This window comes from Mastomys coucha, unplaced genomic scaffold, assembly GCF_008632895.1.
Source record: "Mastomys coucha isolate ucsf_1 unplaced genomic scaffold, UCSF_Mcou_1 pScaffold14, whole genome shotgun sequence".
NCBI lineage: Eukaryota > Metazoa > Chordata > Mammalia > Rodentia > Muridae > Mastomys > Mastomys coucha.
The window spans coordinates 27,973,362-27,997,392 of NW_022196896.1; the positions used below are offsets into that span (position 1 = coordinate 27,973,362).

At 44.6% G+C, this 24,031-nt stretch overlaps 1 protein-coding gene across 9 annotated transcripts in view; it reads right to left on the reverse strand.

The window, feature by feature from the left end:
• The window catches only part of Chd7 (chromodomain helicase DNA binding protein 7), a 181,525-nt gene that overhangs the window by 155,133 nt on the left and 2,361 nt on the right, over positions 1 to 24,031 (reverse strand). Inside the window, exon 1 of one of the 9 annotated variants that reach the window (XM_031366671.1) lies at positions 132 to 1,124. The exons of the other annotated variants lie outside the window; for them this stretch is intronic. The gene's annotated coding sequence lies outside the window, so the exon portion shown is untranslated. Of the gene's footprint in view, positions 1 to 131; positions 1,125 to 24,031 lie in introns of those variants that run through there. 9 annotated transcript variants of the gene reach the window in all.

Here is a 24,031-nt window from a genome sequence, read left to right on the forward strand (position 1 = left end):
GAAGGGGAGGGGAGGGAAGGGGAGGGGAGGGGCAGAGAAAACAGGGAAGGGGAAAGGGATAGATTTAGCAGCTGGTGCTTTCCTTTCTGTTTTTGATCTGGAGACAGCTTCACTATGCAGCTCACGCCCACCTGAGATCTTCCCACGTCCTACTCCAGGGAGCTCCAGACACATGCCGCCATGCCCTCACTGCATACCCACAGGGACTATATCTGCCTGTGAAACCAAAAATGTATTGTGCCTTAAAAAATTATTTTTATCAGCCATATGCAAAATTCTGGTCAAATACAAAAGTACTCCTTGAAATCATAAGCTATGTATGTAAAAATATTAAATATCATTAAAATGTGCCATACAAATTATTCCTCCTTCCTGTATGCCGCCATTGTAAACAACCAGTCATAGTTCAATCTATTCACCCCAAATGCAAACTTCAGCCACTTTGAAAATATTTTACATGGGCATAATAAAAAACAAGCAGAAAACTTACTCTATCACCTCCCAGGTGAGATAAGTAAAATCAACACAGTACAATGGCAGGGCGGGGCAGGGGACGGGGCCTCCACTGGACTCTCCTTACTACCACAGCCACACTTCAAGGGCCCATTTTAAAAACAAAAAAGGTTTCATCTCATGGGTGTTTTGGGGACGTTCTGAATGGCTTACACTCACTATATCTCTCCATCGTCTCTGAGCACAGCCTTGGAGCTTCTGTCCCTTTCCCGTAAAGTTTGCAGTGCCACAGCATGGTAAAGTATGTGGCAAGAACTATATCAGTACAAATGTGGTTCATTTTACTGTAGGATGTTGTACACACAGACGTGAGGAGCTGTTCATCCACGCAGCTCAGCTCCCAGCTCCCAGCCTCTTCAGCCACATGGGTCGCAGGATCTTCCCATTTGATTTCAAATCTCATTAAGGTGGGTGGTATACAATTCTCTAAAATCCAGGAACCTAAACACAGACTTCCTGCCATTATTACTCTATGAGATTAATTTAGTAATTTTCATTATAAATAAAATCAGTAACATTCAAAAAGCAGTTAGGAATAATCTTATATGATATATATTTGCTGTATTTATTTATTTTTTCAAACATGACAGGATCAGTGAGATATCTTTTAGATGCAACTCATACTTCCAGGACTGGGAATGGGATCCGTGGTTGACCACTTGCCCATATGCACAGGCCCGGGTTTAACACCAACTGGATATCACACTCATTTTCAATTGGTAAATCTAATTTTTCAACAGCTCCAATTTTTCAATAAGACCATATAGCTCTCAGCTATCACTGTGAACTAGCAAGTGTGCACACTTCTTCATGCCTCTGTGTTCCTGATTACCTGATACCCTGACTGCAGAGGCAAGGTATCCCTTTCAATCAGTCCCCTTCCACTCTCCAGGGAGAAAGGAGCCTCCTCAGTAGCTAAGAATGTGAATTCCTGCTGATCCCCCAGGGCCACTAACCTGTGAACCAGCCATTCACTGCCCCCTATCACCCCACATGGTGGCCACTCTTTCCTCAGCTTTGGGTCTCTGTCTGTCCTGACTTGCAGGGCTCACCCACCACCTCTTAGTCACTCCCCTTCCTGTGCCCAACGTCATGGCCTACCTTTCAAGCTCACCCCTTCCCACCTGCCATTACACTCTCAAGGCCCTGCCACTTGTTTGGTTTTTTGTTTGTTTTTTGTTTTGTTGTTGTTATTTTTAGGAGATAAACCTCACCCAGCTTAAAGAGGAAAAGAGAAGTCAACCCAGTGAGCCTGGATTTGGGTGCTACTGTAGTTCAGTGTATATTCAGATAGCCCTGCCAATGCACAAGGAGCAGAAGAAAGTAGGTGTGGAAATCCAGCCAATACTCGCATTAGCCAAGCCATATACCAGGACAACGTCTCTGTTGCTAATTCTCAGAGACACCACAGTGCTAAGGGTAGCCCCATGAACCTTAGCTCCTAGCTAGCAGGCTAGTTGGGCAAAGAAGCAAGCTAGAAGTCATCCAAGATACCCCCTTCTCTCTACAGTGCCTACAGGTTTTGTTGTTATGGTTGTTTTACATGTACAGTGTTTCTGCCTGCCTTTAAATGAGTGAAGTTTGTGCCTTGTGTCTGTGGAAGCCAGAAGATGGTGTCAGACTCCCTGGAACTAAGAGCTACAAGACAGTTGTCTGCTGCCATGTGGGGGCTGAGAATCAAACGCAGGCCCACCCTCTGGCTAAGCGCAGCCCGTGCTCTCAACCTTGAGGCCATCACCCCAGCCCCGTTTAATGTGCACCCACACTTAATTCAACCAATCACCTCTTGCTCTATCCATGGCCCCACACTATCAAATCCCTACAACTTCTCACACGGACTGCACCAGGATGCACAGGCACTGAGTTTAATCTCAAGAATTACTTTCTCCAGGCCTACAACCTGTGCACATGGTTCAACCAAAATATCTGCTCCCCGTGACTCTTGGGGTTCAGATCAAGGGCCCCAGTGCAGCAACAGCAGCCATGAGGAGCCCCAGCTCCAGCTCATAGTAGTCCTCTGAGTGATCCTTCTGCAAGCCCCAATCAAATCCGAGGCCTCCACTACCCACCTCACCACCTGCTGCTCCTTTTGCTTTACAAGTTACCAGAGGGCTGGTGAGATGGCTCAGTGGGTAAAGGCACTTGACTGACAGCCTAAGTTCAATTCCGCAGAGCCCATGTGGTGGAAGGAGAACTCGGATTCCCATGAGTTATAATCTGACCTTCACGTGTGCATGAAGGTCACACACACACACACACACACACACACACACACACACACATCATAATAAATGTAAAATTCAAATGTTTTTAAAGAACATCTGGGGCTAAAGAGATGTCTGGCTCAGTGGTTACAAAGCACTGTCCTTCCATCAGACCTGAATTCAGTTCTAGCACTTACATTGGGTGGCTTACAGCCATCTATAACTCCAGTTCGGAGAGATCCACTGCCCCCTGCACACCTCCATGGCTTACATACACACACCATGCACACACACAGGGATGCACAATGCATACCCATAAGTAAAAATAAACCATAAAAAAAACTAATCCCTTGGCTCTAGTTTTACTCTTTGGCCCATACACTTTGAGCCTGTGGTTATAGTCTTATTCATCTCTGTAACCCCAACACTCAGAATGGTGCCATGCCCAGAGACATTAGGACTATCTCTAGGATAAGCAATCTTCAGGTCCATTAATAAACATGAAATAGCTACTGCCTTTGGGAAAGTTGAGACAAAACAATACATGATTAAGCAGAGTGGTGCTGAGGAAATTTTTCAAAGGGAGAATTTTCTATGAATGGGTTTAAGGAGGGAAGAGTCTGCCGCAAAAAGTTAAGGACAGCCGGGAGGTGGAGGCGCACGCCTTTAGTCCTGGCACTTGGGAGGCAGAGGCAGGCGGATTTCTGAGTTCAAGGCCAGCCTGGTTTACAGAGTGAGTTCCAGGACAGCCAGGGCTACACAGAGAAACCCTGTCTCAGGGGAGTTGGGGGAGCGGGGCAGGTAAGGACAAGAGGACAAGAGGATCCAGAGAAAAAAGTCCTACAACGCAACCCCAGTAACAGGAAGGGAGCTGGTGCTCTGAAGCGGGCAGCACCGAAGGGACCAGGGAGGCAGGGCAAGTGCGTGCGCATGCGCAGCGGGGTCGTGAGAGACCATGTGAGAGGCAGCTGTGATGTGACAGGGTGACACAGACAGCAGAGGGCTGGGAGTCGAGAGCTGCTGCCCAGATAAGCAGAAGAGTAGCCCAGGCCTGACAGCCCAGGAAGGTGTAGAAGAAAAGTCTCGGAGGTGGAGAGGATCGGAGGCAGCTGCTCAAGACAGTGCCCCGGAGGACAGCCTGTTGGTGGGACTGTCCTTCCGGGAGCTTGGAGCAATCCTGTCCCACTTACTCTCAGGCAGGGGTCTAAAGGAAATGAGTGACCTGGCTACTGAAACACTGCCCTTCACCTCAGAGGGGAGCAGCATGTCCAGGATTATTCACTGTAGCCATAGGATTTCAAGAACATGAACTGAAAGGGTTTCCAAAATCGAAATTCACAACAACAAAGACCAAAGAAAGCCCGAAGAGCTTCTTTGCCTTGGTTTTCTCTTTTACCCATAACCCTACCTAAACCTGTGAGAGAAAGAAAACCCAGCAAACTTGCCCACATTCTCCCTGGGGTCACTCTTCTTAATGCTATGACCCACTACTGGCCAAAGGTATTTTATGTGTAGGCATGAGGAAGCAGGGTATTACTGTGAAGTGAATTTCAGCTTTGCAAGGCCAGAAAGATGGAAATGGGTGGTGGTGACAGAGAAGCATCAGTCCAGAGCTGAAGAGTGAAAAGCAGTTAAGATGGTAAACTCTACGTGCGTTACCACCGTGAGAACTGAGAGTAAGAAAGCCACGCACTATCAAAGATGGTGTCGTGTGGTCTAGTACATCCACAACCTCCCAGATTCATCCCTCCTATGCCACTTGTGCATGTGGCATGCTCCAACAAACACAAGTGCAGGGACAGACACTGCCCTCCCACCTACCACCATGTGAGACAGCCTGGACTGGTCAGTCTACTGTAGCAGAAGAGACACATGACCAACAGCACAGAGCCAAGTCACACACACACACACACACACACACACACACACAAAAACATGTATATACACGCATAAGCACATACACACAAAGACCCAACTAACCAACTTAGTGAGGTCATCAACTGCCAGCTAAGCACAGCTGTAGGTGGGGTCCAGCTGAGATCAGTACAGACTGACAACTCTCAGAACTGCAAGCGAGCTAGATGGCTGCTGCTTAAGGGCTGAGCTTAGGGCCCCATTCATAACACACCGACAGAGAACTGGCAGAACTCACTAGGACTGAGGTTCCTACAATAGAAGTCAATCCTCTGTCACTTCTGTGCCCCGTTCCCCAGCTCCTGAGAAGCTCTGGCAGGGAGAGACTGGTCTAAAACTGTGAGCTTTAGTGTACAACCAAAACCTGAATATCCTCCCAGAACTCAAGCTACAGGGTCTCAGCTCAAAGGGCTCAATGGTGTCCAGTCTTCTCAGAAGCTGAAATGGATGAGCAATACATATGCAACCTGAATTCAGATGTCATACCCACTTAGGTCAAAGTCAGGAAGGACGCTTGAACTTAAACAGAAAAGGCAAACAGGAGGGTTTTTTTTTAAACCTTTGGACCCTCAACATGTATAAAAAAAATAGTGCTAAAGCAAGGGGGAAAGGCTGAAAATACTCTCCACATTCACATCCAGTTATACAGAGAAGCTACACTCTCTAGGAAAATCCTTCTCATTCTCAACTAAAAACTCAGTACAGTCACGGAGAAAAGCAATCTACTTACTGGCGATACACTCAGCAGTAATGCTTACACTGGGAAGTAAAATGAAAGCTGCAAAGATTGTAGGGCTTTGTACGGGCGCATAAAACCATCACTGCAAACGTCTGGGGCTCAGAGTCAGAATCTAGTCCACCATAGTCCCCAATTCCTACGCCCCTAACAGACTGGCCCATGGGCATTTCACACACACTCTCATAGCTAGTGAATAGCCCAGGGCTGAGACCTATAAAGACGGACCCATTCTCATTCATTCACATTTATATCCCCTCATTCATATATTCATTCATTCATATATTCATTCATTCATATATTCATTCATTCATATATTCATATTCATTCATCCTCATCCCCTCCCCAGCCTCATTTTTACCTGCAGTCTGCTGATTGATTTGAATTGTTGCTACTGTAGATAACATTCTGAATTACCCCAATTTCATGTTGGAAAATAATACATTGGGTTCACCTTCCATTAGATTATTTTTAGCCTAAACACAGTATGCACAAAACTTACTCTCATCAAACACCCAGGCGCAATTCAGACAGACTGCTGTAAATCTGTGAGGCCAGCCAACTCCCTGAACAGTCCTGTGCTACAAGGCAATGCTGAGGGGCCAGAGCAACACCACCACTGCCCTGGCCTTCCTCACATCGCTCCTTCAGAACACATGCACAGGCACCACTGCCCTCTTCAGAGATGAAGCAGCTTTCCCAAGGTCACATGGGTAAGGATGCTAAGCACCAGGTCCTCACGCAGAGCCCATAGTCTTGAACGTTCAGTGTGCTATCTCAGAAAGCATCCACCACTGAACTCCAAGGCCTGTTGGGTAATACATGTCAGTCAGCCAACCACAACCGTGAGTGGCACAGGAAAATGACCAGTGCAGAGCCCAGCAGACCCAGGCAGTGCAAAGGCAAAAGGCTGCCCGTAAGGTTCTACGGAGCCCTGGGCACGCCAACAGAAATTGCTTAGAAAGCCGACTACTTCACTATCCCATTTCATACCAGGAGAGCACCTTAAGAAGACTGACCGGAGCCCGGGACAGGTGACGATGAACCAGGTCCTCAAGGTTTCTGCCTTGTTTCTTCTTCTAATTTCCTGTGTCCTCTCCTCCCCCACACAGCAGCAGAGAGGCCCCAGGGAGGAAGGCGAAGCGCATACCCCGCAGCAAGGACATACAGGGCTGCTTACATCTAAGGTCAGTCCCAGCCAAAAAGAATGAGAGTCACTAAAGTAGTGGTGCACACCTTTAATCCCAGAATTCCAGAGGCAGGGCCAGGAGATCTCAAGAGTTTGAACCTAGCTTGGTCTAGAGAGTAAGTCCCAGGAAAGGCAAAGTGTCACAGAGAAACCCTCTCTCAAAACAATAACAACAAAACAAACAAACAAAGGCAGAAAAAGAGAGTGGGTGCCATAGAACAGGCCTAGCTCTACAGAACCAGAAACAGAAACCATGGTTAAGACATCATGGTGTAAGGCCAGGTATGTTACCACACACCTTTAATCCAAACACTCAAGACCTCTGGGAGTTTAAGACCAGCCTGATTCACATGGTGAGTTCTGGGCCAGCCAGAGCTACAAAGTCTTGTCTCCCAGTCCAACAAAAGTTATCAGTGTGCACAATCGGGAAGTTTGAATTACTTCAAAATTCTGAGTTCATCTGCATGGTCACATACTTTTGGGTGGCATTAAATATGTGGTTCTATAGCTAAGTATGTATGTCTAGAGCAGAGCTGAGGGAGGGCCTCTTACAGTAGACACAGCTTTTCTGGTTAGTTGAGCACACTCCACACTTCACCAGACAAAAGGGGAAATGGAAGGCTCTGACAAAGATGTCTGCAGCAAGGTGGCCTACGGGCGGCTAGCACAACCTCGGCCTCCTAATTCTCTTCAAGAACACTGACTGCCCTCATGTGCACTGCTCATTTCAATGCCTGGAAAGTAGGACAGCCATCTTTACCACAAGCTCCAGGCTTCCTAAGGACAACTGAGGCCCAGCAATCCTCTACCTCCACTACCAACCAAGCATTGGTCCCAGCTCAATTCAATGAACACTTAGTATATGCCAGGCAAGGGGAAGGCCCACTCACTACCCTGTTTTTATGCAAGCAGAGTGAAGCCCCAAAAGTCACTGGCCCAATTCCCTGGGCAGAGAGAAACCAATCCCATGCCTTGAGCCCAGGCAGCCTTCAGCTCTGAGCACTTATGCCCTGCTTCTTCCTCTTACAACCTCTCATTAGACATTTTAAAAATCTTGAAATGACTATCATTTTACATGAAATCATTCTCCATGGCTGGCAGAGGAAGAATGTCTAAGAATATCTAACACATTTGCGTCTGAAGGAAATGATCTACCCTATACTCTTCTTTTCACTTGTGGAGGAGGCGCAGGTTATAAGGAGGCATGTTCATGTCAGCATGCCAGTCCACACGTCCATGTGCACACACACAGAAGCCGCAAGGCACTGTCTTCCTCACTGTCTTCCTCTATTCCGCTCTTCTTTCTTGCTTTGCACAGGGTCTCTAAGCAGAAGTTCCCTAGGCTGCTAGCCATCTTGGAACCTGTCCCGCCTTGCAAAGCTGGGGTACAGGGTACAGGCATGAACAGCCGTGCTTGGCCTTTCACACAGGTGCCAAGGAGTCAAACCTAGGTCTTCATGCCGCCATCTCTTGGCCCTATATTTTTAACCCTTCAGCTAACACACAGACCTCTCAGATTATCCAAGATGCAGAAGCTAAGGAGTCCCTTCTTGCTTTGTATTCCTTAGTAACTGATCTTGAAGTGAGACAAGGAGCTGTTTCCCGACCTTATGGACAGTACAGGGACTGTCTAATGCTCAAGCATACATCTAGACTCAGATACCTCACTCACGGTGGCTAGCAGTACATCGCTTACTTTACTGTGTTAGTTTTCATAGAGTTTGGCATCACTCTTGACAAGCAATCTTGGCGATACTGTTTTATGGTACTCAATGTATTGTATTGACAGCATCTGGCAGAATGACACTTAGAGCTGATCACTCTTTGTCTGAACTGGATCTAGCAGCCAAGCAGAGTCCTGCAGAATCAAGACCTGTGTGCTGTGTCTGATGGGGCTGGGTGGTAAGAAGCCATACCAGGTGTGATTAAAGTGACAGACCCTTTGGCTTTAGTTTCAGTTTCAGATACATTCAGGTATGTTTCCTTTTACTTTGTGGAAAAAAATGTAAAATAATGTGACTGCAAATGAAGAAGTCAAATTACTTTTTTAAAAAAGTTTTTTTTTAAATATTTTAACATAACAGACACCTTCTTAAATTTAGTGAAAAATGGGAACAAAACAACTGTTTATGTCCGGATTCTGTGGCTTGGGCTTTGTGTAACCACTGGCCCCTTACTGGTGATTAACTCAGGGTAAACATCAACCTTGTCTCTGCTTGTCTCTTCTCACACTCCTATGGGCCTCAGAAGATAACAAACACCAAAAAGAGTGAAGCCGGGGAGACAGAATCTCTAAAGCTCCTTTAAGAGAAAACCCGCAGCCCTTCAGTAGGAAAAGGACTTCTGTGCATTCCTAGTGCAGGCGTAATAAGAGCGAGTGCACATGTACGTGCATACGTTTAAGCATGTGCCCATACCTGCGCATGTGTGTGTACACATACATGTGTTTTCATGCGCACTCATGAATGTGAGTGCTTGTATGCGTGAGTTTCTATCTGAGCGTGTCTGTCTGTCTGTATGCATGCGCACACGCACTGCCCTGAAAGCATCTCCTGCCTATACTGTAACTGCACCTTCCTCCAGTATAGAAGACTCAATCCAAGGTGAAAGGGTTCCAAAGCCACAGTCCTCCGCTCCCATCCTACACCGAATCTCACCAGGACTCAGGGACCCTTTCAACTCAAATATACTTCAGTCTCTAGGGATTTCTCCACCTCCCATGGATCAAAACCATACTTACACAAAGTTTTATATTTATGATATGTTAAAGTTAGATACACAGGAGCTAGCAGCAAATGGGTCTGAAACCTGAGTGCTAAACACAGTTAATACAAATTCAGATCTCATGCACAGAAACTTTAAAAGATACATTTGCTTTTGGTTTTTTGAAGACAGGGAGGGGAGTCCTTTCAATTCAGCTGGCAACAGAAGGAAATTTATTTGGGTAAGGAAAATACTTCGAATACTGCCAAGCAATCCCAGGGGTGACAAACAAACAAACAAACAGAACCTTAAAGCAAACTTGGGATTTTTTTTCAGGGCTATAATTAGTTAAATTTATTCTTAAAACACAAAAGATCCCCTGTATATACCACAAAAGTGATGAAAAACTATGAATGTGCACAGACTGTCATTCGGCTTCTCTGATTTTACAATCCTCTCAGTATAACATCATGAATACAAAAAGTAAAATAGTGAAATAAAAACTACTGCAATTCAATTAATGTATTAAGTGCTAACAGTGCAAAAAGAGAGTAGGGTATTCAGATGCGCCGCTGCATTCATCCCCATTTGGCTGAAGTACTGCCACCACCGCCAGCAAAGGTGAAGAAACTGAATCCTAAGTAAATTATGCAACTTGCCATTGATAAGCAGAACTAGTTAGTCACTTGTCCCAAGCCACAGCTAGTAGACAGCTCAGCATAGGTTCAATCCAGAGCGGGTCAGCTCCAGTATCACAGCTTTTAACTAAGGGAAACTACCAGTCTTTAGAACTCCATTTTTTGAAAAACATTTTAAATTGATGTCTTGTTCTTTCATTTTTCCTATGACTATGATTTAACCACAGTTAACATACTGTTTTGTGTTCGACTCTTTGAAGCCTCCTGTTGTCCTCAAGTGTGATCTGCACTGTCTACATGATATTCTAACATAATACAGCATAAATTAAACCAGCCCCAACTTCTCAGTATGGCTGCTCTCTTGTAACAGCAGACAGACATCATTGTGGCCACATATGAGCATCCTTGATACACACAGCATTCCCAAAGGTCTCTATGTGTTTAAGCTTCTGGCAGTAGCAAGGTTAATAAGGTCTCATTACATTCTGGAAAAAAAGAATTTAAATATTCACAATTTGGTAAGAGAAGGATTATTTTCAGTAATAATCTGGGGGTGGGGTTGTTTTGAGAATGGGTCTTGCTAGGTAGCCCAAGCTAGGCTCTAACTTAACAGTGACCCACCCCTGCTGAGCCTCCTAAGTGCAATACTTAAAGACTCTTGTTCCAAGGAGACTAGCATAAATTACTCCCACAATTTGCAAGTTTTTGTAACCTAGTGATGGATTAAGTTCTCCCCTCCTACCCGTCTTGTTTATATGGGGGAGGGGGCTTTGTTCCCTTCCTGTCTGAGGTGGGGGCTGACCCCTCAGAGTGCACTCAGGTACCATCCCCCACCGCAACCCAGGTCCCTGAGAGTCACAGGTTCCCTTCATCAAACACTCACCACAGACTATCTGAATTCATCCTCCACTTCGTTTTCCCTGCCTTTACCAAAGTCCCACTACCTCCTGGCTGGGCTATTTCAACAGCCTCTGACTTTTTGCCTCTAGTCTCTCTTTAAATGCAATCCATCACACATTGCCAAACTAACCTTTCATCTCCATTTCCATCGTGTAACCTCAGTGAGGATCTCACCCAGGCTGAACTTCCAATTGCACCACAACCCCACCCTCTCCCTACCTCTCCAACCTGCTGCCGTCCTCCCCGCTGCCAGCACTCCCTGCCTCTCAAGGTAGGCTCCGAGACTGAAGGCTGAGAGAAGTGGGCAGAAGTGTAGGCCAGTGCTGTGTCCCTCTCCAAAGGGCCACAGCTCCAGGAAAGCCTCCCTGATGAGACGGTGCCAGGACACAAAGCCCTGCCCTGGCCTCTACAGGCTGTTCTGCGTGGGCTACCAGGTTCCTACCAGGGCCTTTGGCTGATGGTAATCCACTCTGTTCACAAGACTTCACTGACCACACCTACAACATGTCCTCCTAGCACTTTCTCACACACAGTGCCTCCATCACCCATGTGGTCACATTAACCTGTACTTCCAAGCAAAGGAAAACATTTTCAGTATCTCCTAAAAATTAGCACAATCATAATTTTACACCAGCATGCCTTCAACAACAGTAAAATCAGACCAAAAGGGACGCAAGAACATCCTATAACTCTGCACATAACTCTGGAAGCTCATAAAATCAGTTTCCACCAAGCATAGCCATGCTTCCAGAAGCCGAAAAGATCGTGCTGTAAGTCCCAAACAGAAACCATCAGTGGCTCTTCAAAGATGTAAACCTGAAAGCGTAAGAGATCTCTCCTGGTTTTAATGGCCATGTCTCTAGATTAATTCATATCCTTCTTAAAACTCACAGGGCCATGGACCTCTACGCAGAAATTCACACCTGGGCAGTTTTGGATAAGCCTGGATTTCTGAAGCCCACTCCTAGAATCCCATTGACGAGGCAAGTTCCTTTTCTCACTATGGGCTAAGGGACCAGGGCTCTAGCATCTCCATATACAGCGTAGCTCCTAGAATCAGCTAACTTCAGCAACTGGCTCCTCCAGGGGTCTTCTATGAGTGGGTCTAGTTTTTTCTGTTAATATCATGTTAAATATGACAGTGTGGGGACTGATGATCCACAGATCACTAGATTAACCCACAGTGGCCCATAAAAAGCAAATGTTAGCAATATTCTACTCAGTTGCCAGGAATGTGGTAATGGGGCCACAATAACTTATCTCTTCTTCCCTACCCACATTCTGAACCAGCTGGGAGAGGGCCACACAGGGGCCACCGCCCAATCTCTACGATAAGGAACCTCTGCATGAAACTCCCTGGCCCAGCAGCACTTAGAGCCCTAGCCATGGAAGGTGCCTCAAAAGCCTTTCCTGGAGGCACAGAGCTGAAGCCAGCCCACTCACTGTGGTTGCAGAAACAGAGAGAGCCCATCTCCAAACACCACAGTCGAGAGAGCAAGGTCTCAAGGACACAGGTGTAAGTCAGGGAGATTTCCACAGGAGCAGCCAAGAAGCAAGGGAGGTTCCCCCAAATAGGCCATCTTCCTGGGCAAAGAATAGTTATAGGCAACTATGCTCTCAAAAGCACATAGTGGGGTAGGGGGCATGAAGACACCAACATGCAGGGAGTGCTGAAGATGCGGTACATCCCAGCTGAGCAGCTGCCTGTGCCTGGCAACCAGGGTGTGTGCAGGACCTAAGATCCAGAATAGCCAAGAGTGAACTTTTGTTACAGTTCTGCAAGAAGGAGTTATATGCAGGAAGGTCATGGTGCTCTGTAGACAGTCCGGAACACTAAACATGGAGTCTGACCTTTGGTACTAGAAATAAGAGTTTTGGGAGTCTCATGTGGAAATAAGAGCTGAAGCTGTGATCCTGAAGCAGACCAACAGAGGGCCAAGGACAAACACCCCGCACAGGAAGAAAAGGAAAGCCAACAGAGGCTGCATGACAAAAGCTCAGGACCCCTCCAGCCTGCTCCCCAGGCCCCAGAACAAGTAGCAAGAATGGGTCAGTAAACCTAAGACTGGGAGGAAACAGCTTCTCTTCTACTTGAACACGGGAGTCTTGCCCTAGCAGCACTACACTGAGAAGCCCTGCACTAACCCACTCACTCACTCTAACTACTTTTGTAAGCCTTTGGAAATCATACTGGCTTACAATGAATGCACTGCTCCCAAGGATGCCCCTCATCAATTTCTCTTTGCATACACCTACCACACACATCAAAACTACTACTGAAACAAGCTCTTAACTAGGCCATGGAAGAGATGAGAAGAAAACTTATCAATAAATGGCAGTTACTTTTCCTGTAGGGCCGTTGTTTTAACAGATCTTTACCCTGGGTTTCCCCTTGTATGTTAACTGATTTGTCAAAGAATGGCTACAAATTACCCACATAGATGTAAGAAAGTAACATTCCCTCATTGGGAACATCCCAAATACATTGTAACGATTTATATTTGTATTTTCTTAATCCTGGTAACCATAGTATACTCACTGGAAAAAACAAATGATAGTCTAGCCATGCTTTAGGGGTTACAGACAGCAGTAAGGGTTAACACTATGAACCTGAACCAGACCAAGAAAAGGCCCAGGACAAAACCCAGTATACAGAAAGGAACAGGGAAGAAAGAGATGAGAACAGAGGCAGCATGGGAGAAGATTCAGGACTCCCAACTATCAGGGTCCTCAGCAAGACCCTGGATACCAGCAGTCAGGAGCACATCAGAAACAATCCAATAGACATCCTGACTCTAGAAAACACATGGCAATTTTAATTCAATAAAAGTGAAGAGTCTGCATTTTTTTTGTGAAAAATACACGGGCAATTTTTACAAGAATGTGAACTCCTGCTTTAAATGCCTTGAAGCATGTTCTCAGGCCCTCCCCCCATCCTGAAACAAGTCAAACCCATGTCCACATTCAACAGTGGGCCAGGTAGACACTCACTCTACAGGTCTGCCTGGTAAAGGTATGACTGGTACAAATACTGTGTTGTGATGAAGAAAGGGTGACCCCAATGACGCGACTCCAGCTCATCTGTGAGTTCTCAAATCCTAGACTATGGAGAAAGACAGTCAATGTCAACCACTCTCCAAAGTATAAATAAGCCTGAATTTCTGTGACTCCCCTACAGACCAGCCATCCCTCCTTCACCATCAAAGACCATGGTCACCAAAAAGCTAGGGTTTAGACTTCCCAGCTGAAGGAAGTGGGGCAGCAGACTGCCACCAGAACTCAACCAAAGCTAAGCCCCTTGGTGTGCTCAAAAGTCAAGGAATGACAGATTGCATCCAGTTCAGTTCTTATTAATGCATCTGACAATACATTCTTCTTTTTCTGCCAGGCACTCACAGATAACGGGGACTCTTAACATCCCAGTCTACCCTCAGAAAGCTTAGTTTTATTTCTTAGAGACTTATTTTCATTTTCTGTATATGCATGTTTGCCTGCATATATATATATATATATATATATATATATATATATATATATATATATAGTTTGTGTGTTTGTTTTTTAATAAGTGGAAAAGTGGGGTTGAAGAGATGGCTCAGTGATTATGAGTTGGAAGCACTGACTGCTCTTCCAGAGGCCCTGAGTTCAAATCCCAGCAAGCACATAGTGGCTCACAACCATCTGTAATGGGATCTGATGTCCTCTTCTGGCATGCAGGTGTGTATGCAATTAGAGCACTCATATAGCTAAAATAAATTAATTTTTAAAAATGAGCAGAAAAGTGCTAAGGACAAATAATAATTTTGATAAATGGAATTCTGAAAATCAACTCTCCTTAAAAGATTATTTTTGTAATAAATTACTTATTTTTTATTTTATATACATTGGTGTTTTACCCTGCATATACATCTAAGAGTGTTGGACCCTGACAATTGTAAGCTGGCTTATTAGTGCTGGGAATTGAACCTGGATCCTCTAGAAGAGCAGTCACTGCACTTAACCATCTCTCCAGGTCAAGACTAAAATTTTACAGATACCAAAAATATGTCTTAACTAGAAACTCAATATATTCAAGCTTATGCCAGTTTACTCAATCCCGAAGGACAGTACCATAAATGTAAAATAGCCAAAAATAACACAGTGAGAGTTGTATTTTTTAAACTTTTTACTTGCATATGTATGCCATGGCATATATGTGGGGATCAGAGGACAACTTGCAGGAAGCTACTTTCTCTTCCCACCATGTGGTCCTCAGGAACTGAACTGAGGTCATTAGGTTGGGCAGCAAGTAGCTTTTCTCTCTCATCTCACCAGCCCTGTAATATATTATTTCCATTTGGGAAAGTAGTGTCACCACTTAAGATTTTATCGTTCCCTTTAAAAATATGCAGGCAAGGAAAAACACACTATGACATACAGGTCTACAGATTTACACATCTCCACTCTGTATGCATCTATGCAAGGGCTAGGTGTCACGTAATGATCGGGATACATTTTGAGAGCTGCCTCTTTAGTTGATGGCATTTTGTGAGCAGGCTAAGGTACACTTACACAAAAATGACTATGACATCACTGGGTGATCAGATGCTTTGGGACCACTATCTGCCATCCTTGTAAGATCGAATGTTATCATGTAGTGAGTGACCGTCTTTGACTGTGTGTAAAGTTGTGGAGATGGTCTGTCATTTTGGGTGCTAGCAGAAGCAGTCCGCAAGTATTTCAGACACTCCATCCTTACACAAGTCAGTGTTCATACAAGGGTCCAGAATGATGGCATGCTGTGACTGCAAGCCATGTGGCATCCGAGTCAATGATGCTGTAGGCAGTGAGAAAAAGATGCCCAGAGAATTGTACCTTGGATAAACACTGGGGAGAAACTTCAAGAAAAATAGTTCTATGATAAGCTAAATAATTCAACGCTGACTGTGTCCTGGACTGAGCAGTGGGGACGGGACTGGCACGAAGGGAGTTTTGTGATGAGCCTGTGTCTTTCAGGTTGAAGTGTCTGCAACTGATAAGATATGACATCTGAGGAGAGGGAGCCTCACAGACTATATATAGTCCATTAATAGGCAAATTGTAGTCTCCAGTTCTTTCCAGGAACTATTCTAAAAAGCTTAAGTGCACAAGATCTGTCTACTCCTCATATCCTTCTAAGATCTGGGTAGTTCTGACAGGAGCATCCAGAGCTCCTACTACAGACAACAGTGGCACAGGCTGGCAAATGTACCTATCCTGACTCCAGTCAACTGTACCCATTAAGTACTGTGAACTTGGAAGATTATATTCAACAATCTCTAAAACTACATTTCATCCCCCTATAAAGTGACAATTACTAGTCCGACCTCAGCATTCTCCCTAATCCTACATCAGGATCCCGTCAGAACTGTTTGTGTAGACAGCTTTGCAGAATGCTAACGCTCAAAGCCCATGCTCAGTAAATGCCGGCTATTTGGATCACTCATCTTCTAAGAACTTTCACTTTCCTGTCCAAGTCTGAGCAGGACAATTCTGTGAAAGCTTCGCTGAGTCTTCCCTTTCCTGAAACTGAAGCGCCCACATGTCCTCGCTGCTGTTCATGTCCCAAACTCCAGCCACAAGCTTACTCTGTATTTACTCCCCTCCTTACCTAATAATCAGAAGTCTGGAAATGAGGAAGTCACTTGTTCTGAGATAGAGGACCTGGAGTGCCTATGGACTTGGGTCTCTGACAGAGTCAGACATTTTACACTTCAGAACTGACTGACCCTGTCTAGGCCACTGACCATAAAGAATAATGTCATCCACTTCGTGAACAGCAGGTTTAGGAGAAAGAAGAAATAGTTGTCTAAAAAAACATCCGTAACTCAAGGCAGAGAGCACAGGTGACTCAGGGGACGAAGGACTCCCTGACTCTGTCACTTTGGAGTCACTGTTGCAGGAAGCAACAGCAGCAGGATCGGGTGACGCCATCTGGCCATTCTGCTGGAGGAAGGGCATGCAAGTATGAACTTTAAATGTCTAGACCGAGGAAAAGGGAAAACACTGCAGGCCACTTACTCTTATCTACTCGGCATTTAAGATGATAGTGGGGGGGGGGGCTTTATAATTAAAAACAAAAACAAGGACTGGCAAGATTGCTCGGAAACTACAGGCATTTGCTGCCAGGCTCACATGGTGGAAACAGAACCAACTCGGACAGGTTGTCCTCGGAGCTCCCCAGGCACACTGTGGCATGTGCCACATGCATACACATGCAAGATAAATAAGTGTAACTTTTCTTTTTTAACGTAAGACACACAGCTTGATGAGTTCAACAACTAAAGGTCAGCTGATAAAAATAACAAGTGCTCACCCAATAGGCCATATCGTCTTAGCACATGCTTCTGGTGGAGTGTCAGCTTATCTCACCGTATCTTTGGGTGGGTGGTTGTATCAGAATCTCCACCATTATGATTCATACCTGGTCTCTCTGGCATAAGAGTTCAAGTTTCCAGCCACCACAGGGTTTGTATGTGTGGCCTCCACACATTCTTTCATCTCCACTGGAGAGAGAGAGTCTTGAGGGCGAAAGGCACAGACTGTGAACAGAGTGCAAATAGGCAGTATGGATGGAGAGAAACAACCTAGGCTGGCAAGAGTCAGTCAGCAAAAGAAGTTATGTGGTTGTGGCGTGTACTTTTAAAGGACCTTTTCTTTTCCTTTTTTCAATAACTTACTTATTTTTAGAGCACTGATTGGTGTTTTGCCTGTTTGTATGTCTGGGCGAAGGTGTCAGATGCCCCTGGAATTGAAATTACAAACAGTTGTAAGCTGTGATGTGGGTGCCGGGAATTGAACACAGGTCATCTAAAAGAGCAGCCAGTGCCCTTAACAGCTGAGCCATCTCTCCAACTCCTAAAATACCTTTTCTTATTTCACACAAGCAAAGCTGGTCTGGATGTCACATTAGCTAAAAGGCTATGCAAGCAGGTTCTAGAATCTAGCCAATCAGGATTCAAGCTCCTCTACCACCAACTGAAATGGGATGGCTCTAGGGGAACTTAAACTCTCAAGCCTCAGTCTCTTTAACTGCAAAATGGGGATAATTCTACCTGAAGTTGTTCTTGATGAGTAATTAAAAGACCCATTAAAACACTTAGCACAGACTATGGTGTAACTCAGTGGTACAACCTATGTTTACTATGTAAAGTCCTGGACTCATTGCCTGAGTAGTTCTCAGGGTTAGTTCTCTTGACTTCTACACACACACTGCAGCACATCCGCATGTGCACATTCGCACACATACAGGCGCATGCACTCATTATTACAATTACTATTATCTTTTAAGATATCTTCTTTGCCTTTCTTCGATGCAACACACAATTTAATCAAGACTTTGAAACTTTCAGAGGTTTGGCATGGTTTTCCTAACATGTTCAAACACAAACAAGGCCAAGTACATAAGAATACATAAGCTACCACAATGGAGGTTTTTAAGTTCCCTCTAAAAATCAACAGTTACAGCGCACAGGCCCCACCCATATATAAAGTAACTGCCAGGCCCACACACTATAAAATGTATCTGATATTGAAGCATACTCTTGTAGAGCTGGGCTAAGACTATTACACACCTAGAGAACACTAGCAAGCACCGAGTTGTAAGCTGAATGTCTGCTTATTATTCTGGAAGGGACATCTCATTGTTTACCTGCTCACGTTAAACACACTTAATGGTTTGTAGGTGTTTAAATGATATGTGTACCTATAATTGCCTTAAATATCAACAAAACAGATTTCTACCATGCCCCAGTCTCTCAGGAAAAAATGAACAGGAGACAAAGTACACTCCTTAAAAGGTTACAGTAGTCCCCAAATCTGCTGCAGAACTTGGGGGTGGGGGGGAGCCAGGGGTCAATGCAAGGTATCTACAGCCCAGATCCACTGCTAGTCTGTTTTAAGGTGACATTCCCAAGAAGAGGCTGCACAGCAACGCTTGCACAGGTCTGATTCCTAGCTGTTCCCCACACAAAGGCTGGGGTGCAAGCGCATGCCCTCTGCAGTCCTCAGTAGCAGGAGCTCTATGCCTGACCCTGTATTGATAAAATAAATGCATGGTGTAAAACTGAAACCCACCATATGACCTCGGCTGCCTCCTTAGTCACGGCTGAAGCTAAGAGAAGAGGCAGCCCCCCAAGTACACAGTCACTTCACAAGCTCACCAAAGCCCAGACCGCAGGAGCCCAAAAGCACCTTCCCATTAGCCTAGAGCTCCTGTGGAAATGACCCCTCCAACCTCAGAAACACGCTTCTGACAAAACAAAGGAAGCATCTTAAAGGACTTCTTTAAAAAGTTGTAACTAGTAGGTCTGGGGAGATGGCTCAGACGTTAGGAGCGCTGACTGTTCTTCCAGAGGGCCTGTGTTCAATTCCCAGCAACCACATGGCAGCTCACAACTGTCTGTAACTCCAGAACCCAATACCCTCACACAGACACACATGCAGGTAAAACATCTAGGCATATAAAATACAAGTAAAATTTTTAAAAAGAATAAAAAAATTGAAACTAAGAAGTTGACGAAATAGTACCAGAAATACACTCCTATCAAAGAACTGGCCATCTGAAATGTTGGTCAGAGCACAGAAGTTTTATATTTTATACTAAGAGATCTTCAAAAATAGTAGTAACTGCAAGGGAGGACATTTTCATTTGCAGACAAAAAAACAAAATAATATATAAAACCAACCAAAAACAAGTAGCAACACAAAGTCTGTCTTAATACACAGGATTTTCATAATTTGTTAGTTCATATATTATTAAAATCAACTATTCAAAAGCTTTCCTGGGTTTGTCAATCAACACCTCTGCTACCAGCAACCATGATGTATAATGAGCTTTCTACAATGAAACAAAGTCTCTCTGAAGATAATTTGCATATTAAACTGGTTTGTACATACTCCACTAAACACCAGGTAAGTAGTCAGGCCAAGGCTGTTATTTTTTCCCCAATTACTTAAATAATATATTCATTTCTACGACACCCACGTAGGGCGCAACAGTCTCAATACAATTAACTCCCTCCAAGTGAGAAGCACGGGCCTGAAAGTACATGGCACCCACACGCTGTCTCCTGGAAGCCCAAGGAACCTGCTCAAATACGTAACAAGCAACTAAGAAGAGGTTCCAGAAGAGAAGACACAGGAGGGCAAACGTGGCCAAGTCTGGCTACTGCAGGACTGGTGCTTAGCCTCTGATGAGCTAACTCCTACAGAGTGCTACATGTTAGACTAGTAACAGAAAAATGCTACATACTGGGCCAGCTGCGACAGTCACCACCCCGGTCCCATTACCCTGAGCCTCCCAGCAATGCAGAGTGGGTTGGTTTACACACACTAACATCTTTGAGGGTAAGTAGTAGATTATGCGTGAGAAGTTTGGAATACCACTAACAACAGAAAGAAGGTCACAACAGTTACCCAGCCCATAGTCAGGATCAGTGATTCTAGTCACATGCTCAAAGAACTCATGGACTTCTTCCTCACATGCCATCCTTGTCAGGTGCCCGCTGCCTCCGTGAATAGCATCACCAGCCAGCCAAGCAGGCAATGTGCTAGAAAGTGACATCCCCAGAGACCTCTCTTCCAGGACTCGTCCATCTACCTTTCACTGATTCACTGAAACCCTCCACATTTGTCACATCTCCCCATTGCTCTCCATCCCCAAGGACACCAATCTAGTCCGCACATGCATCAATCCCAACGAAAGCAGACAGGACTCTGCTCGCATCCTTCTCTTCTTCTACCCGCCCACCCACTCGTTCCAGCCTGAGTCAAGAATGCTAGGCACTCAGGAGGTACTACAGTGTTCTTCGAAAATTCCAAATTCCACACCATGCCAATGCTGCCCGAGCTGGATGCCACCTGCCTCAAAGCTCCATGTTGACCTACAACTGCAACCTTCTCTGGGTCAGGGGTCACTGCCTTTCGATTCCTCTGTACCAAGATATGGATGGCAATGCTAAAGCTACATCTCAATGGCTAAGCCCACACAACAGTGGAATCCGAGCCAGAACCTCTGTGTTCCCAGTGTCCCATGCTGTCTTCTGAACATCTACCAAGTCCGTGTCATGTCGCCACGGTGTCCCTAGACTGTACTACTGCACCTTTCAGGTGGTAGCTACCCTAGAACAGCTGAATCAAAAACAAACAGAGCAGGGAAACTAACTGGAGTCCACCTTCACTTGCTAAGAAAGCCACGCCTGCTGCCTACACAGGAAGCAGGAGGCCCAAGTGGCCACTATGAAGATATCTACCCAATTCTACATTAACAGCCACCAACAAACACACTTGACGACCAATCAAACTCTACCCACAAAAGTATGTTTCTCCACTAAAACAACACACATAATGTTTAAATGGATACTTTTCATTTTCAAGGTAAAAACAAAACAGACACCTCCACCAAAATAATAAATAACTACTTCTGAGAGAGCATTTGTGTTTGTGATGGCCTGTCAACATGTACAGCATCAAGTAGGGGTGATGAATTCATGATTCTACACTGAAAACAGTAATCAGATGTTGGAATAATTATCCCTGCTTTTCTCAAAATAGGTAATCATATTGGCGGGGGTGGGAGGGATTAGCCCCTAGGAGCCCTGTTCTCATATGCTCAGAACCTAAGGACAGAAGGTACTCTCAAGTCACTCCATGAAGAGGAGCCCAGCTTACCTGGCACTAACTGGGTCACCCAGCAGATGAGCCCCACCTCTCTTCCACTCAACACACCCTAGGAGGCACCAGAAAGACAGGAGGGCCTGGGGAGAGTGCTGCAGGAACTGGGCAGCCAGCTAGAAGCAGCTCATTTAATTCATCTCTTGGCTCTGCGTTCTTCAATCTATGACTCAAGAACGCTCAGCACACTCTCTAAGGCTCTCGCATTCTAAATATTTGAAGGCTCAAGTGACTATAAAATTAAATCCTATATGACAATACCTCTATGATTACACAGCTGATTTCACTTAAATTTTTTAATATATTGATAAAAGACCCAATCAGTGGTTTTAATTACCACTACTGTTCAACTCCCACCAATAACCCACTGTGAACCTGAGCCATAACTGTAACCTAAGTGGTGCCCAGACTGAAGGAAGCCGTTACATCTTTGCATTTTGTAGAAAAATAAAATGTCATCCTTTTTTTTTTTTAATTTTAAACACCACCAGTTGTCTTTGGTTGTCAAAGATTTTTAGGAGACAAAACACAGTTTTCTCAAGAAAAAGAACTATTTTATCTTCCAAACTCAAGGTTCTAACAGCTTTAGAAAACAGTGAAGAAACACACTATTAAAGTTCTACTTTTTTAAAGACATAAAAGAATACCTCCTCTAAATGACAGACAAACGTGTAAGACAGTCCAGAGGCAGAGGACCAGTAAGTTCAGTCACAGCAGTGCCTCTCAAATACTCTTCAAGATGCTGTCCCGTGTATCAGCCTATGCTGTGCATAGTCTTTCGTGCAGAAAGCACCTGAATCCTGGAATCAGTCACTTTCTGGAGAAGGACTCTTGAGATCTGCTCTGTCTAGTTACTTTACTCAGCCCTGACTGAGCAGCATTTTCATTCCTGTGATACCGTATTTATAGGAGTTGTTTACAAGATGGCCAGGGTGTCCGCTATGAAAACCAAACAGATAAGGGAAAGAAAACTACCACCTCTATGTTCACCCTGGATCAAGACAAGCAGAAAGTAGTTTCCTGCTACTAGAGGATAAACTCCCAGAGAGAAAGCCCTGTCTCTTACACAGAGTTCCACAGAGGAAGGTTTGCACAGACAGACAGAAAAGGAACTAAATGAAAGCTAACTGAATGGCAAGCAAACCTGATCATGCACAGCAAATAAGCTACTTTAATTCCCGGTTTGCAAGAACTGTCCTAGACCTGGCTCCCACGTTACACCATGGGTCACAGAGCAGAAGCACAGAGAAGTACATCCCTGTTCCCTGCTGAAAAACTAGGTACTTACTTAGCTCCTGCCTTCGCACTGGTGTGCAGGAAAGGTTGCAATGTTTCCTTGATGTTTAAAATCATAAAGGAACTTACTAGGGTTCTGACCTCCCAATAAAAGCAAGGCTAACAGAGAACACTCCTTATGGAAAAAATATTGGCAATATTACATAAGTCACACTGATTAAAAACTAGACCAAGCTTAGATGGATCCACAAAACTGCTGTTTTAACACCAAGTTCCCAAGTGAATTAATACTGCATCTATACTTTCAACTGAGGAGAGGGGAGTGTAACTAGTTTTTTTTTTTCTCCTTGAAAGAAAAAAAAAGTTGAGGTTTAACTATCTATATTAAACTAACATACCACTCTACTGTATCTCATCCTGTCCTCGGTGCTAAGGACATAGAAAAGGGAATCAATTTTAAAACTGATGTCAAAATAATTCCACTGTTTAAGCCAGTATAACTAGAGCCTGGAATTCATGGACGTCACTAGCTAACTTGTTTTTTTATCTAGAAACTCTTTAACTTTGAAAGCATAAACATGGAATTAAAAGCTCAGAAACTTCAAATTTACCAATCGGCCCAGATTTTTTGAGGGGTGGGAGTGGGAGTAAGATACCCAAAAAATATATAATCAAAGCACACACTCCCAGGAAACAACCTCAAACCTGGAGTGTCACACTGAGGAAATTCACCTGTTACAAGCCTGTCAAAAATCCACCATATCCCTTAACCAGCAGATTACCAGAAACAAGGAAGGGGAGTGCCATATTCACCCAGTGGACAAAAAGAAAAAAAAAATCTCTTTTCATTTTAAATAGCTCCTAAGATTTGCTGACCAAGCCCTTTTCCATTTCCAATTTTTTACTTTTACTGTTCTTTTTGTTTTCTTGCAGTTTTTCAGGGAAAATAAACTTTTCATAAGAAAACTGGAAGACTTAAAATGTCTCCTACTTATCACCTAGAAAGGCGATACGAGTCCTCTGTGCCCCAAGCATCTAGCTTTCAGCCTCTTTATTATCGTTGTCAATGAATGGGCCCCAGTCAAATGAAAGCTGCCATTTTAGGGGAAAGACTGAAGGGCTTTCTGTTGTGCAACAGCGAGACAAAAACACTGCGCGACAGATGTACTCTGGGGGCTGGGGAGGCGCAACTTCAGAAAACCACTGCTCAAGTTATCTCTCGGACATTACTGTAATCGAAACGTAATTATAACTGGAATAAATCAGGTACGGAGCTTCTAGGTCATCGCCACTAAGGCTTTTTTTT